A 17,868-nucleotide genomic window follows, 5' to 3' on the forward strand; every position below is an offset into this window, starting at 1 on the left:
AAATACAAGTAAAATCATTTGGAAAATTTGAATATCATATTTTGAAAAGATAATAAAGTTAACACTACATATTTTTATTATAACTCCAATTACTCATGTGAATATACTCCTTTTGGAATTTCTTTTTTCCACCAGATTCAAAGGCAACTTGGTCCAAGAAAACATGTGTTCTTGCTCTCCCTGAATTTAATGCTCCGTGTTTTCATACCTCTCCACATTTATTGCTATATATATCTTGCATTCAATGCTCGCATTTCCCTTTCCTCCTTTCCTTTTTTCTTTGGTCAATTTATTTATTGGTAAGTCATTTAATCATACTATTAATTTAGATTTAATTAAACGAAGATATCTTAAATACTTAATAATAAACTACATCATTCTCATTAATTTAAAAACTCTACATAGATAAAATATACATACATGAATATACAGAAGCCTAATATGACGCAAATAACAATTTTTTCTATCTTTGTGCTTGATAAAAAGTTGCACTTCTTTTTAATTCTATTTTACGTGCCCTTCTTGGGCACCTTAGCTTTTACACCTTAGAAAGTTGTGAACAAATTACACCTTAGCTTTTAGGTATTCGTACCAGGGAAGATTTTCTAGATTTTTGCCTGGCCAATGAGTCAATTATTTAGAATATTCGGATATTGTCGTGAGTCCTTCACTAGCATTACAGTGCCCAAATATTGCCTAGAGAAATTGTCAGAATAGAAATGAGTTGAGTACCCGGAACCAAGTCAATACAAAAGTCGATATCCCTGTCGGGTGGTATTTCCGGCAGGTCTGCAGGAAATACCTATGGAACTTACGGACAACTGGTACCGAATCCATAGAAGGAACCTCCGCACTAAAATAGCGGACATGACCCATATAAGCTAGACATCCCTTATGGACCATACGCCGAGCCTTCATATAAGAGATAACCCTGCTGGTAGAATGACTAGGAGTCCCTACTCTAATCGAGGCAACCCTGGCAAGCCTAAGGTCACCGTCTTGGCGTGACAATCCAATATAGCGTGATAAGGTGACAGTCAATCCATACCTAAGATAACGTCAAAGTCTACCATATCGAGAAGTAAAAGGTACACACTAGTCTCACAATTCCCAGGTGACCACACACGATCGGTAAACGCGGTCTACTACAATAGCATTTCCTACAAGTGTGGACACATACACAGGGGGAACTCAAAGAATAGCGGGGCACAACCAAATATGAAGCAAAATAGGATGACACATACAAATAAGTAGAACCCGGATCAAATAGAACTGAAGCATCTCAACTGCAAACTGAAACAGTACCTGTGATAACGGCATCAGAAGACTCAGCCTAAGGCCTGGCTGAAAAAGTATAACATCGGGGCTGGGACCCACCACTCTGGACTGCATCTCTAAGACGGGCCCTAGCTGGCTGGCCTCCACCTCTAGCAGTATGACCTCCACCTCTAATGGACTGACCACCACCTCTGGTTGTCTGACCCCTACCTCTAGCTGGCTGAGTGAGCCGTGAAGAACCCGGTGGCGGGACCATGGCACGAGAACCTTGATGTTGAGAACTGCTCGATGTACGAGGGCAAAATCTAGTAATGTGCCTCGGATCACCACAAGTATAACAGGACCTCGGCTGCTGTGACTGCTGACCCTGAAGGGTGCCCCGTTCAGATGGTCAGAAGAGTGTGAGGCGAGCTTTCAGAAGCTCAAGACTGATTTGTCTACGGTGCCCGTGTTGGTGTTGCCCACAGGTTCAAGATCTTATACGGTATATTGTGATGCATCTCGTATTGGACTTGATGCGGTGTTAATATAGGATGTCAAGGTAACTGCATATGTTTCGCAGCAGCTGAAGGTTCACGAGAAGAATTACCTCGTTCATGACCTAGAGCTGGCAACCATTTTTCATGCGCTGAAGATTTGGAGGCATTATCTATACGGCGTGTCGTGTGAGTTATTCACAGATCATTGGAGCTTGTAGTATTTTTTCAAGCAGAAGGAACTCAATATGAGTCAGATGAGGTGGTTGGAGCTATTGAAAGACTATGATATCACCATCTTGTATCATCCCGAGAAGGCCAATGTGGTGGCCGATGCTTTGAGTAAGAAGTCAGCTAGTATGAGCAGTCTTGCGTACATTCTCGTCGGTGAGAGACGGATTGCATTAGATATTCAGGCCTTGGCCAATCAGTTCGTGAGGTTGGATGCTTCTGATCCCACCTGTGTTCTAGCTTGTACAATTGCTCGATCTTCTTTGTTTGAGCGCATAAGAGATAGGCAATATTATGACCCTTATTTGCTTGTCCTTAGGAACACAATGCGGCAAGGTGCTGCCAAGTAGGTTACTGTTGTAGATGATGAAGTTTTGAGGATGCATGGTCGTGTTTGTGTGCCTAATTAATGAGATTTTGAAGTGAAATTTGGGAGTTTAGGGCTTAAGAATTGGAGCCTGAATTTTGGAGATTTGGATGAACAAATGGTGTCAGATTCTGATAAATTTAGTATGGTTAGACTCGTGAATAAATGAGCTTTTGGGTTTTGTGACTTTTGTCTAATTTCGAGACGTGGGATCGGGGGGCTAGGTTGAGCCAATTTCGGATTTTGGGGTCTAATTTAGTAGTTTTCTTGTGAAATTGATTCATTTAGCCTATATTAATTGTATTGTATTGCTTGTGGCTAGATTCAGGACATTCGGAGGACCGACTCGCTAGACAAGGATATTTTGGAGTAGGGTTTTGCTCGGACCGAGGTAAATAACAGTTATAAATCTGGTCATGAGGGATGCAACCCCAGATTTTGTATTGTATAACTATTTTGGAGGTGACGCACATGCTAGGTGACGGGCGTATGGGTGTGCACAGAAGGGATTGTAATTTGGTCCGTCCCGTGAGACTGTATAACTAAATGTTCTCTATGTTTTATGGAAATTTGACTGCAATTCATGTTAGAAATCATGTTTAGGCCTTATTATATCATTGTTGGGACCCGTTGAGGTCGTCTACTTGTTGAATTAGCTGTTATTTGCTATTTTGTTCTCGGTCATGATATTACTTGCGTGTCATACCTCCGTCTCTTTTTGTTTCTTGTTGATACATGTTTTTTTCTCTGTTTGGGCCGATTTATATGATTTCTGAGAGCTAGAGGGACTGGAGAGGTTGGTGACTGAGGTAGGGGCTGATTGCCAAGCTGTGAGCTATGTGAATGCATATGAATTGGGTTAAACACCACAACGAGCCTTAGGGCTATTTATCTATATTGGATCGGGTTGCACGCCGCAACGAGCCTTAGGATTATTTATCTATATTGGATCGGGTTGCACGCTGCAACGAGCCTTATGGCTATTTATATATTGGATCGGGCTACACGCCGCAGCGATATAAAGCTTGGGCTGAAGGAGCCCCTCCGGAGTCTGTACACCCCCAGTTAGCGTAGGCACCTATTGAGTGTGAATATTGAGGGATGAGAGCCGAGTGATTGAGCTGTTGACTGAATGTTGCCTTGAGAGGTTGTACTTGCTTTCAATTATTGTTGCGCTTAGTTGTTATCTGTCGTTGTTGTACAAATTTCTAAAAGGTTTTATATCTGGTTTACTTGAGCTCGAACTGGTTTGACTTAAACTGCCGGATTTGAAAGCATGTTCACTCTTTACTGAAATTTTTGAAATGAACTATATTTGCATAGCACGTCACTGCTTCTCAGTTCCTTATTTGTTTCCGTTACTTACTGAGTTAGTTGTACTCATGTTACACCCTGCACTTCATGTGCAGATCCAGGTGAGCCCGGTCACAGAGGGTGTTGTTCTCGTGCGTGGTTGACTATCGGAGACTTACGAGGTAGTTGCCGGCGTCCGCAGTCCTTGTCTCTTCTTTCTTGTTATCTTTTCTTTTCTGTTTTAACTTTTGGCACAGACTATTGTAAACTATGTTTCTAGACTGCTTGTAGATACTCATGACTTAGTGACATCCCGATGTCGGGCTATTATTCTGCACTTATATTTGGGTTTACCCCGTTGTTATGTAAACTCCAATTATTTTTAAATGTCTTAACTCATTTCTGTTAAATGTTGAAATTGTTTTCAAAATGGCGGCTTGCCTAGTACCACGATAGGCGCCATCACCACGGATTAGGTATTTGGGTCGTGACAGAAATATCAAAAGAACTTCTTAGACATATCGTAATTCATGGGTTAATTAAGCAACATCTTGGTTCAACCATAAGAATTGCTAATTAACTAGAAGCAATTTCGACAATATTGATTTACCTCTAAAAAAAACCTTATAATTATAATAACCTAATAGCCTATCTGCTAGTAGGGATGACAAAATAAACACGGAAGGATAAGCTAAGTTAACATAAGTATATTATTGCATTGTGCTTCCGTAGCATATATAATAGTTTGAATATCACAGAAAGATGTATTTAACGATGCTTTAGTGAGATCATCATTTATTATATCAAGATTAGTGTTGTATATTCGTTTGACTTATCAATTAGCAAGTACTATATGCTTGCATAAAGTTAATTACTTTTGCATTAGTTACTACAGACCTTATCCTATATATGGACATTTATTATGTTGGCAAATGTATTTGGCTATTAAATTTTAAGTAGGAAAATAAAGAGAAATTACTAAAGCAGCCAAATCCGTAAACTTCAGACACAAGTCACACCCCACCCGACATCGCACCCCTATCAACCCCACACACATACAAAAGAAAAACATACACATAAAACGAAACAAGACATTTCCACTTACTATTAAAAAAAAAAAAGAATTTCCACAACAAACATCACCTCTCTTTTCTATATATTTCAACACTTAGCCGCCCTCCAACTCCTTTCCTTTTATTTTCACCATAACTGCAACTACAAGAGCTTTTCGAGATGTTGAAAAGGTTTAAAAACACAACAATATTAGTCTTACTACTTTCTCTTCATCTTCTTTTGATTTTCGTGGCTGATTATCACCATGCAAATGCAACAAAGAACTCACAACTTTTTAATGTTAAGCCTTTGCCTAATTCCCACAATAATTCTCCGCATACATCATTTTCTCAGTCTTTGCCAAAAGGAATCCCTATTCCACCTTCTGCTCCTTCCAAAAGGCACAATGGTATCAACCTCTAAAGCTTCAAACAGCGCGCGCCATGAGAAATTGAAGGGACAAATTAAGAGGAAAAAATAAAAGATTTCCCTTCAAAATCTTTGAAGTTTCTTCATTTGTACATGGTTCACTAGTGAGTATACATTTATATCCTAGCTATATATATTTATTATCTTTGTTCTTTTTCCCCCTAATGCTTCAGATAAGTATTTTGTGGACTTACTTAAGAGAGACCCTATTTTTAGAACCCATTGATTTTCTTGGTTAGGGTTCTTCATATATGTAGTTAAAATCTAGATCAATTCACCCATTGTATGGCTATGGAATGATTAACTCCAATAACAGCAGAATATATCCTAGCTATAATTTTATGCGGCTTTGTTCTCTCATGCATGAAGCTTTATTTTAATTTTTTATTTTTATTTTTATTTTATTTTTTTGCTTTTTAGAGTACTTCACTTCTTTTCGTTCTGTTTAATTTCCTCCACTTTCTTTGAATATTTCAACTTGGGACATGAATTAAGTAACACAAGTCATTAGCACAAGAGGGAAAGAGAACCCAACTACTATTTGACTTCTTCTTTAACAAAACTGAAGAAGAAGTCATGTAAAGCGTTGCCTTTCCCTTTTTTTTTTTTTTTTTTGGGGGGGGGGGGGGGAGTGGAAGAAAGGGTCCAAAAAATATCATCGTGTTAATAAGAAAATAAAATGAAATAATACCGTATCAGTAGTGTCCAAGGTTTGAAAACAATGATTTAAAAATGCTTAATTCCATGAGTCCATATCGATATGACAGAAATCCAAAAGTAACAAAACTTAAGTAGAAAATTACTTTATATTTAATTTTGGCATTTCAAGTTATTACATCATGCTACGGGTGGTTGTATGAGGTGCAATTGAAGTTGTACTTTTTGCTGTTTTGACGCAAAAACTAGCCTGTTTAGTCCATTGGATTTATTAACCTTAATTCTTTCATAATTATCCTGCTTTTAAATACCTCATTGTCAAAGGTCGTTCAATAAAAAACAGAATGTCAAAGGTCGTTCAATAAAAATTGAAACTTGGTTTTAGGAAGGCAGAAAATTTTCAAGATGGTTGGTACATAGTACGTATATACATTGTTAATTTAATGCCTTGCTCGCGGAAGAAATTTCTGTAGAAAATTGCAATGTGGACTTTGGAGCTGAAATAAACCTAATTAACAAATCATAATGCATGGATCAAACAGATTAAGACTACTGCGAGTTCTATATGTGACTTCATCGAAATTTTTATTTTTGCATTTTTGGAATATAGAAAGCTAGTCCAAAGAACTTCAGATTTGGATAGCTGTTTAGTGTTAGTTAAGTATAAGAGTTTTGTTCATTTTTTTGTGACTTATAAATCAAAATTTGGAGCAAACGTTCTCTCAATGAAATGGCATAGTAGTTGGAGTTGCGAGCTATTCCAACCATAGCTGGATGTGATCTTAAGCGTTGAACAAAATAAAAACCATAATTTAAAATCCAGATCAAATCAGCTAAAATGTTTAACTGATTAATTTCTGGTTAAGTGAATTGATGTGAAAGTTGAAACATGAGAAAATTACGAAAAAATTGTCTTACTTAACTAACCTGTTGACCTAGCAATTCCGGAAGTAGAACTAGCAATAAACACTTAATTAAACAATAATGAAATGTCTTATATGACCACTTACAATTACAATAAAAGAAAATAACATTTTAGAATTTTGTGTGTTATTTTGAGATTTTTTTATATGTACAATGCAAGTGTACTCAAATTCTAGAATATAGAATTAATATAATACGTAATTTTTCACCTTTTTCTTATCATTTAGCGTGTGTTGGGTATGAAGGAAAATATTTTCCTGAAAAATAAGTGATTTTATTACTTATTTTTTCATTTTTGGTTGGTAAGTGAAAAACTTTTTTCGAAAAATATTTTTTAGTATTTGGTTAGTAAGTAGAAAATATTTTTTTTAAAAAAAATATATAATATAGGTAAACACTATAGGAGTGAGGCGTGGGTGGGTAATGGGGTGATGGGTGGAATGGGGGTTGGTGGGGTTGAAGAATAGGATGAGTAATGTTGAAAAAAGAGTTTTTGAAAATGGTAGGGAAAATATTTTCCCCCAATTAGAGAAAAATGAGTTCATGACAAAAATATTTTTCAAAACATTAAAGCCACTACTAAATATTTTTCAGAAAATATTTTCCTTCATACCAAACACACCCTTGGTATCACCTTATTAGATAATGTACAAATAAAATATTACTTTAACTCAATATTAAAAAGAAATCAAGTGAATCTCGTGCATTGGCGTGCATGGGCTTATGATTCAACAAATGTGTAGGGTTTTCAATGATGAGGAAATAAAGTTTTAATGGTTATAAATAGAATTCTATTTAAGGTGAATGTCTATATTTAGAGAGATTCTAGGGTTTATTGTTTGGCGGCTAAGTCAATCTCTCTTTATAAATAGAGGGTTCTATTCCATTGTAATTCATCTCAATATCAATAAGAATTCTCTCTCTGCTTTTCTCTGCAATACTATTCTTCTTCTTTTATTGTTTCATAACACGTTATCAGCACGAGACTCTAACCAATTGAGTAGAAGCTTTGGGATTGAGCATAATGATTGTCAATTGTTCTTTGAACTTCTTTCATGATTAAATTCTGGATTTAAGGTAAGTATTTTACTTTTCTCTTTCAAATTCTTGACATTCTATACTTTGATTTTAAATACAAGCAAAGACGATAAATTTTGATTGCAACTCTAATGGAGTTTGAAAGAAATTATAACCACCCAAAGTGGTAAAATTTATGTGTCTTGCCATGATCAAATTCATGTATGATTGTGGGCAAAGAATTGAAAATTCATCCCATTGAATTTGCTCCATTCTCAATCCCTTTAGAGAATGTGATAGCAGTATGTGATAAGTCTGAAAGAAGACAAAATTACTACTATGAATGTATCAATTGATGTGGATGTGGCAATAGACGAATAAATTATAATCGTCATCATTGAGTAATGAGAATAATAAGGATTCTCAAAATAATCCTTCACTCTGTGAAAGTAATGTTTTCCATCGATTTGACATGAGATTTTATAAAGCACATATAGATGATTATGGTCCATTCATGATGTGAATGTGACAACATCTTATTTATGAATACATATTCATTCTTGGAAGAATATGAACGTGCTAGTGGTAGTGAATATACCATACTCACCTTTAGAAGGAGGTTTAAGATGATATAAGAAAATAATGTCATTATTATGGCATGAATGGTCATTGGTCACGTACCTATTGTATGCCAAAATATTTTGGCAATGTGATTATTAAAGGACAACAATAATGCAAGAAACATATCTTGCATATAATTTTGACCATGACCATAATGGTATAACTTTCTCCTTGAAAGAGATATATGACCATATGAATGTTGATGAATATGTGGTAGTACAAAATTAATTGAGAGCTCTGGAAGAGCCAATTATACTATTTTGGAGAAACACAATTGATTACCAATAAGGTATTGTATTGTAGTAAGTCTCAAAGAAACTTATTCAGTTTCTAAAGTATTCGCGAAAGCGGTTGGTTATATCGAGACTATAAATAAAGGAAGATTTAATATCTTCTATTACTACAACTTGTAGTGGGATAATATTTATGTGAAAAATTACCCGTTTTATTCTCCAGTTTGTACTACACAAATAAAAGAATACGACAATAAAATAGAACTTTATTTATATAAAATCCATATCATAATAAATTTGGAGTTTATTGATATCTAGTTGGCATAGCTTGTTTAGCCATATCAATTTAAGTATGATGTGCAAAAATAATAGAGAATTCACATGGGTAAATATTAAAGAACTAGAAAGTTCTTTACGAATTCTCTTATATTGCTTATTCTCATTAATTAATTGACCAACTAAAGTTGGGATTGAATCCCATTAATTCTGGAAATATCAAAGGTGAATATAGGTCCATTCACCTGCCATGTATACCACATAAGATGCATCTATGAGATGGTTACATGTGCGATTATTATTAACCCGCAATATGGTGTTTGCGAGGTAACTTGCTCAATAATTTGATTTAGAGCATAATTTCCAGATTTTTTTATTCAAGAAGTTCATCTTGATAAGTTGGTTTACATCACAGCTGGTTTAGCAAAATAATTTATTGAGTGCCTCCACTTAATAGCTAAATTGTTGTTGATGAGAACAAAGTTATCTATATCAGTTTGATATAGGTCATATACGAAAATATATTATATTCTCCCTTCACAAGTGGTTCGGGGTCAGGAATCAAATAATTCCATCTTATTATTATTGATGTGCGGTGTATATTTTGATTAACATCATCACACACAAAGATGGACTTTCAAAGTTGAGGAAGCAAGTTAGTTTTTCTAACATGAGGGGGAGACATGATAAACAGTTGAAAAAAAGTTACTTGGAATTGATTATCATTTGTATACGATAATATGAACTTGAAGTTCATAAAAGATAATTCATCTGCAATATATTGCAAAGTATGCTAGACGCATTTGCTAACCCAAAGAAAGTAACTATATTCTCATTGCAAATGCTCCTATTAAGTCCTAGAAGGACAAAGTCTATGGTACGCTTAAACCATATAGACAAATCGGTTTCAAATAAAACTTCTTAATAAAGAAGATGAGCAAATGATCAAAGTGATCATAATAAGGAGGTAAAGTGATCTAGAAGATCACATGACATAACACTTCATAAAATCTCATGAGAGATTCAGGTACCTGAAAATATGAATGAAGAGATCTCTATGTTATGTCTTTATGAAAAAATGTTGGAATCGATATAAAATGTTCGTCGATGACATCTATCATAGCGCTAAGTATAGATGAGGATCTTAAGTCTATCGAATATAGACATAAAAATTTTGGCCAAATGGAAGAGACGCAATTCGAATAGAATTGGTTTCATATGAAAGACAAGTATTTGGACTTGCAGTTCAAACACTTAAAAGTATAAAGTCAATGGTATGTGATATCACTTTTATTTATCTTATATATCTAGCATGACATAAAAACTTGATATGCATCTAAAGTCTATTATACGGCTTATATGACTTAACTTATATGACAATCCATGAAGGATTTAAGTCGCTTAAATCATATACAATTCTTGGTCTTGAAGTACCACATCCTAAGTGCAATTTGTGCACATATGTATCTTGCTATAACTATAAGCATGATAATGTGATAGCGAGAATACCTCTATGGAGATATCGAAAAGGCCATTCTACGGAAGTTTATGAAGACATTACATCTCTATCAAGAATGATGATTTCAAGATGCAATATATTCATTCAAGTTAATATGGCTGATTTATTTATCAAATCTCTAGCAACGATCTCTGAAGATGGTGCACAAGATTGGAATGTGAAGACTCAAGGATATAAATTGATACTCTCATCAGGGGAGTTAATGCACGTTGCACTCTTTTTCTCTTACAAGATTTTGTCCCACTGGGTTTTCCTTGCAAGGTTTTTAATGAGGCAACCAAAAAGCGTATTGTTATATATGTGTACTCTTTTTCCTTCTCTAGAATTTTTTTCCACTGGGTTTTATTTTTGTTATGGTTTTAACGAGGCACATTATCTGTTGAATAGACATTAAAGGGGGAGTGTTATAAATAGAATTCTATTTAAGATGAATGTCTATATTTAGAGAGATTCTAGGGTTTATTGCTTGGTGGCTAAGCCAATCTCTCCCTATAAATAGAGGGTTCTATTCCATTGTAATTCATCCCAATATCAATAAGAATTCTCTCTCTGCTTTTCTCTGCAATACTATTCTTCTTCTTTTATTGTTTCATAACATTAATGCTTATCTTAATTTTTTTTCTTTTTTCTTTTTTCCTTTTTGTATTAGGAGGAAGGAGAAAAGTTCGGTATGTATAAAACTGTTTACTTGTACGATACAAATTACAAAGTACCAGCTAACTTAGTTATCATTTTTCTTGAAAATGAATAAGTTTATCAAAGTATCAGCTAACTTTGTTATCATTTTTCTTGAAAATGAATAAGTTTTGCCCCTTTTTTTGGGGTGGGCTTATCATTTGTACTATTCTTTAATCATGTTCTTTTCCATTCAAGCCTAATTAAGCATTGAAGATACAAGATTGAGGTGGTGGCCCGATGAATTTTATGGCCTAAAGTCAAACTTTATGAGGGTCTTAACTTTTTAATTCTTTTATTTTTTATTTGAAGTATATTTTTTTTGCTTTTCTTAGATACAAAGGTATTAATACTTTTCTTATAATCAATAACTTCTAATAAGTATTTCTCAATTGACGATATAGCTAATCCATTTAATCTTTCTTGTGACATTGTTCTTATTAGGTAAGATTTTATCAATTTTAATTTTGAAAACTTCTTTCGTTGAAGCAGCGGTAATATGAACTATGAACATTATTCCATAAGCAATTTAGGCATTTGGAAAATTAAATCTTTCTATTTGATTAAGTGTATCAATTAAAATGTTATCTTCTAATTGTACTATTTTCCTTAATACTTTTAATTCAGAAAATAAATCTAAAACATCAATATCGAATTGATTATTATGCTTCAAGGAACATTCAAGATTAAGGCACTATTTTTTTTAAATTTTCAACGTCTAGTGATCTTAGGTTTTACCGCCAAATAGAAAATCAAAAATATTTTCATATGCTTCGAATTGTTCAAATCTATTTTGAAGTGAAAAAATAGCCTTGTCTATTATGTATAAAAGTAATCAATGTTAGTAAACTGTATTTGTAAAATAATTCTGAAAAATATAAATGAACATAAACAGAAATAAAAAAACAGAAACAGAATTTTAATCCGAGCCCATTGAATTCACAGTGTTTCCTTAAGAAATTTAATCCTCTCCTAGTACCCAAGGTTATGGATTATTTCCTCCCAGGATAGAACGAATTACACACTGGTGTAGTGGTACTTCAAACCTCAGTGTTTCAGCGAACACAAAGTTCGGTAGCAAATCACACTTATTGTTGCTTTATTTGATGTTAAAACTATGCAGAAGAAGGAGGAGAAACTCAGAAAATCGTATAGAAATTCTGAGCAGAATAGACTTGTATTTATAGCCAAAGTTGAGCTGAAATCTGAAGAGGTGTAACTCTTCAGAAATGGTTGTTTATGCAAAACAGCCCCAGCATAAATTCCATAACATAAATGGTGATTTACTCAACAATAAAGAGGGAAAATAAAGAGGAAAAATTGAAGAGGGTAGTTTAATTTTCAATTACACATTGAAAAACGGATTGGAGGAATCCAAATCCAAATTTGAATCCGAATCCGAATCCAAAGCCGAAGCCGAGCCGAGCGAGCGACGACGACGGCGTGAGGCTTGCCTTCTTCTCAACTCTTTAAGAGCTAGAAGAAGAGCAATTGCTTATATACCCATAAAAACATCTTCCTCTTCCAATATGGGACAATGTCCCTTTGCCAAGGGGGGAAACTTAAAATTTCACTCAAAAAATTTATTTTCCTCCATTTCTCATTCACCCTCTTTTAAGTATTTAATATACTTAAATACATAAATCCCCAACAATCCCCCATATGAATGGGGAATGGCTATATCACGGAAACATGCATGAAAAACTGTGTGATTCGCTAGCAAGGATTAATTGCATCTGGATAAGTAGGTTTCTCTTTGAACTTTCCGTAGTGAACTTATGTCGGATATACTTGATCAATCGGTAGATTTGATATCTTTGAACCGTCAAACTTTGGTGTATACCTAGAAAACCACAAGTCACACAACCAACCCGTAACCATCTTTGGTTCTCATTGTTGTGTTCGTTTTAGCCATGAACACCGCCTGGTTTCATAAGTGCATAGAGAACTGGCCTTGTAAGATTCTCCTTGAAGCGGCGAACACTTCACACTTACATAGGTGATTCCTAAAAGTGTCATTCCGTAGATACACTATTTGATATACCCCGTATCAAATTTAGAAATCATTAAAAAGCCTTAATGCTTTATCCTTGGTACTGAACACTGTCTTATCATGAGAATGGACCAAAAGTTTAGTTGACAATGTTGAACCGTCATTAATGATTTTGTTTGATCTCCTTGAACCTATATCTTGGGATCTCCAGTCTTCTAGGTAGAGTTACCGTCACTATGACTTGTTCTTGGCCACAGTCCCATTCCCCTTGATGACTTCTCAACTACCTCTCTAGTTAGGCCTTTTGTAAGTGGATCCAACACATTATCACTTGATTTTACATAATCAATCGTGATAATTCCTGTAGAGAGTAATTGCCTAATGGTTTTATGTCTTCGTCGTATATGACGAGATTTACCATTATACATAATGCTCTCAGCCCTTCCAATTGCCATTTGACTATCGCAATATATGCATATTGGGTACCAACGGTTTGGGCCAAAATAGAATATCTTCCAAGAAATTTCGGAGCCATTCAGCTTCTTTACGGGCTTTACCTAAGGCTATGAATTCAGCCTCCATTGTAGAGCGGGCAATACAAGTATGTTTGGACGACTTCCAAGATACCGCTCCTCCACCAATAGTGAATACATATCCACTTGTGGACTTGGAATCAGTTGATCTGGTGATCCAATTTTCATCACAGTATCCCTCAATGATCGCAGGATATTTACTGTAGTGCAAAGCAAAGTCCTGGGTATGTACTAAATACCCCAAAACTCGTTTCATGGCCATCCAATGAGATTGACATGGATTGCTAGTATATCGACTCAATTTACTTGTAGCACAAGCTATATCTAGTCGTGTACAATTCATGATGTACATTAAGCAACCCAACACACGAGCATAATCCAATTGTGATATGCTTTGGCCTTTGCTCTTTGCTAATGCAAGATTCACGTCAATTGGAGTCTTTGCAACTTTAAAACCCAAGTTCTTGAATTTTTCAAGTACTGTGTTAATATAATGAGATTGTGACAATGCCAGACCTTAAGAAGTCTTATGGATCTTAATTCCCAGAATTAAATCAGCAACTCCCAAGTCTTTCATATCAAACTTGCTAGTTAGCATACGCTTAGTAGCATTTATGTTGGCAATGTCATTACTCATTATGAGCATATCATCCACATATAAGCAAACAATGACTACGTGATTTGGAACATTTTTAATGTACACACATTCATCACATTTATTTATTTTAAAACCATTTGACAACATTGTTTGGTCAAATTTCGCATGCCATTGTTTGGGTGCTTGTTTTAGTCCGTAAAGGAACTTAACAAGTCTACATACCTTCTTTTCTTCACCTGGAACCACAAACCCTTCAGGTTGTTCCATGTAAATTTCTTCCTCCAACTCTCCATTTAAGAAGGTCGTCTTAATATCCATTTGATGAATTTCAAGATCATAAATTGCAGTTAACGCTACTAACGTTCGTATGGACGTAATTCTTGTAACTGGAAAGTATGTATTGAAATAGTCAAGACCTTCTCGTTGTCTATACCCTTTGACCATAAGTCTTGCCTTAAATTTGTCAATAGTGCCATCATCTTTCATTTTCCTCCTAAAGATCCATTTATAACCCAATGGTTTATTTCCAGGAGGAAGATCAACCAATACCCATGTATGGTTGTTCAGTATGGATTCTATTTCACTATTGACTCGTCTTTCCAAAATAATGATTCCGAAGAAGATATAGCTTCTTTAAATATTTGAGGCTCATTTTTCAATAAGAAAGTCACAAAATCTTGTCCAAATAAAGTAGACGTTCTTTGACGTTTACTACGTCTTGGATCCTCTTGATTAAGTGTACTTTCTTTTGTTTCTTCCCGAGGTCATTTAGATCCTTCACCCGTCGACTCACATTCTTTTTTATACAGATATATATATATATATATATATATATATATATATATATATATATATATATTCAAAGAACTCAGCATTATCTGATTCTATAACCGTATTATTATAAATGTCGGGATTTTCTGATTTATGAACCAGAAATCGATATGCTTTACTATTATTCGCATATCTTATGAAAATACAATCAACGGTTTTCGGTCCTATTTTTACCCTTTTGGGTTTAGGAACTTGCACTTTTTCCAAACACCCCACACTTTAAAATAATTCAAGTTGGGCTTCCTTCCTTTCCATTTTTCATATGGAATGGATTGTGTTTTGCTATGGGGTACTCGATTTAGTATTCGGCTAACCGTAAGAACAGCTTCCTCCCACAAGTTTTGTGGCAAACCAGAACTTACCAATAATGCATTCATCATCTCCTTTAATGAACGATTCTTTCTTTCTGCAATCCCATTGGATTGGGGCGTGTAAGGGGCCGTTGTTTGATTAATAATTCCATATTCTAAACATATTTGTTCAAAAGGAGATTCATATTCACCACCCCTATCACTTCTTATCATTTTGATTTTCTTGTTAAGTTGCGTTTCAACTTCATTTTTGTATTGCTTGAATGCGTCTATTGCTTCATCTTTACTATTAAGTAAGTAAACATAGCAATATCGAGTACTATCGTCAATAAAAGTTATGAAATACTTCTTTCCACCGCGAGATGGTATTGACTTCATGTCACAAATATCTGTGTGAATTAAGTCTAAAGGATTTGAATTCCTTTCAACCGACTTATAAGGATGTTTAACATACTTAGATTCCACACATATTTGACATTTTGATTTTTCGCATTCAAACTTAGGCAATACTTCCAAGTTAATCATTTTTCGCAAGGTTTTATAATTGACATGACCCAAACGTACATGCCATAAATCATTTGACTCAAGTAAGTAAGAAGAAGCTGAAGTTTTATTATTAGTTTCAACAACTATTACATTCAGCTTGAAAAGGCCCTCAGTAAGGTAACCTTTTCCTACAAACATTTCATTCTTACTAATCACTACCTTGTCAGATACAAAAACGCACTTGAAACCGTGCTTTACAAGAAGTCCAGTAGAGACTAAGTTCTTCCTAATCTCGGGAACATGAAGGACGTTGTTCAAAGTCACCACTTTGCCGGAAGTCATTTTGAGAAATATCTTCCCACATCCTTCAATCTTGGCCTTTGCAGCATTTCTCATAGAAAGCGTCTCATCGAGTCCAACAGGAGCATAAGTAGCAAAATCTTCTCTAACAGCACAAACATGGCGAGTGGCTCCAGAATCAATCCACCTCTCTTTAGGATTGCCCACCAAGTTGCATTCGGAAAGCATGGCACACAAGTCATCAACATCATCATGCTTTTCAACCATGTTTGCTTGACCCTTCTTCTTGTTTTTCTTCGGAGCATGACACTCCATAGATTTGTGTCTGGCTTTTCCACAGTTGTAGCAATTTCCACTGAACCGCTTCTTGCTTGGGTTGTATTTTGGTCCAGAAGCCTTCTTCCTCTTTTTGTTCTCTTCAACAATATTTTCTCTCATTATTGTTGAGTTTCCACGGCCTCTCTTTTCAGCAGCTTTGTTGTCCTCTTCAATTCTCAATCGAACAATGAGATCTTCAAGGGACATCTCTTTGTGTTTGTGTTTCAAGTAGTTTTTAAAGTCTTTCCACAAAGGAGGCAACTTCTCAATCATCGCTGCTACTTGGAATGCTTCATTGATGACAAGACCTTCAATGAAATTTCTGTTAGTAAAAATACTAAGATTACTACTTTCAATATCAGTATTAATTTGATTTATATCTTCAGCAAGGAGATCGTGAATAATCACTTGCAATTCCTGGACTTGGGTAATAACAGACTTGCTATCTACCATTTTGTAGTCCAAAAACTTTGCAGCAATGAACTTCTTCAACCCGGCATCTTCGGTTTTGTATTTCTTTTCAAGTGCAGTCCATAGTTCTTTTGACGTTTCCACGCCACTGTAGACGTTATACAAAGCATCGTCCAGCCCCCTTAGAATATAATTCTTGCACAAAAAATCTGAATGCTTCCACGCCTCAATCACGAGAAAGCGTTCAGTTTCTGGAGTTTTATCGGACAGCACAGGAACATCTTCCTTGATGAACTTCTGAAGACTTAGAGCAGTCAAGTAGAAGAACATCTTTTGCTGCCAGTGCTTGAAATCAATCTCGGAAAATTTTTCAGATTTCTCCGCCAGTGCCAATGCTGCCGGTGTTGTTCGGATCATTGAGGCATTGACAATCACCATTAGAACAACTTGGTTCACATTATCATTAGTCATTTCTGTAAAAGAATAACACAAACGTTAAAATCACGTAGATTTTAATCTCCAATAGAGCACAAAACCACAAATGTTTTACTCTCTAGAAACAGTGAGTACAACTACAGAAAATATATTAAATTCCTTAAGCTTGTTAGTAAACTGTATTTATAAAATAATTCTGGAAAATATAAATGAATATAAACAGAAATAAAAAACAGAAACAAAATTTTAATCCGAGTCCACTGAATTCACAGTATTTCCTTAAGGAATTTAATCCCCTCCTAATACCCAAGGTTATGGATTATTTCCTCCCGGGATAGAACGAATTACACACTAGTGTAGTGGTACTTCAAACCCCAGTGTTTCAGCAAACACAAAGTTCGGTAGCAAATCACACTTACTATTGATTTGTTTGATATTAAAACTATGCAGAAGAAGGTGGAGAAACTCATAAAATCGTATAGAAATTCTGAGCAGAATAGACTTGTATTTATAGCCAAAGTTGGGCTGAAATATGAAGAGGTGCAACTCTTCAGAATGCTGTTTATGCAAAACGGCCACAGCATAAATGTCATAACATAAATG

Source organism: Nicotiana sylvestris, chromosome 6, assembly GCF_000393655.2.
Source record: "Nicotiana sylvestris chromosome 6, ASM39365v2, whole genome shotgun sequence".
In the NCBI taxonomy this organism is placed as follows: Eukaryota; Viridiplantae; Streptophyta; class Magnoliopsida; order Solanales; family Solanaceae; genus Nicotiana; species Nicotiana sylvestris.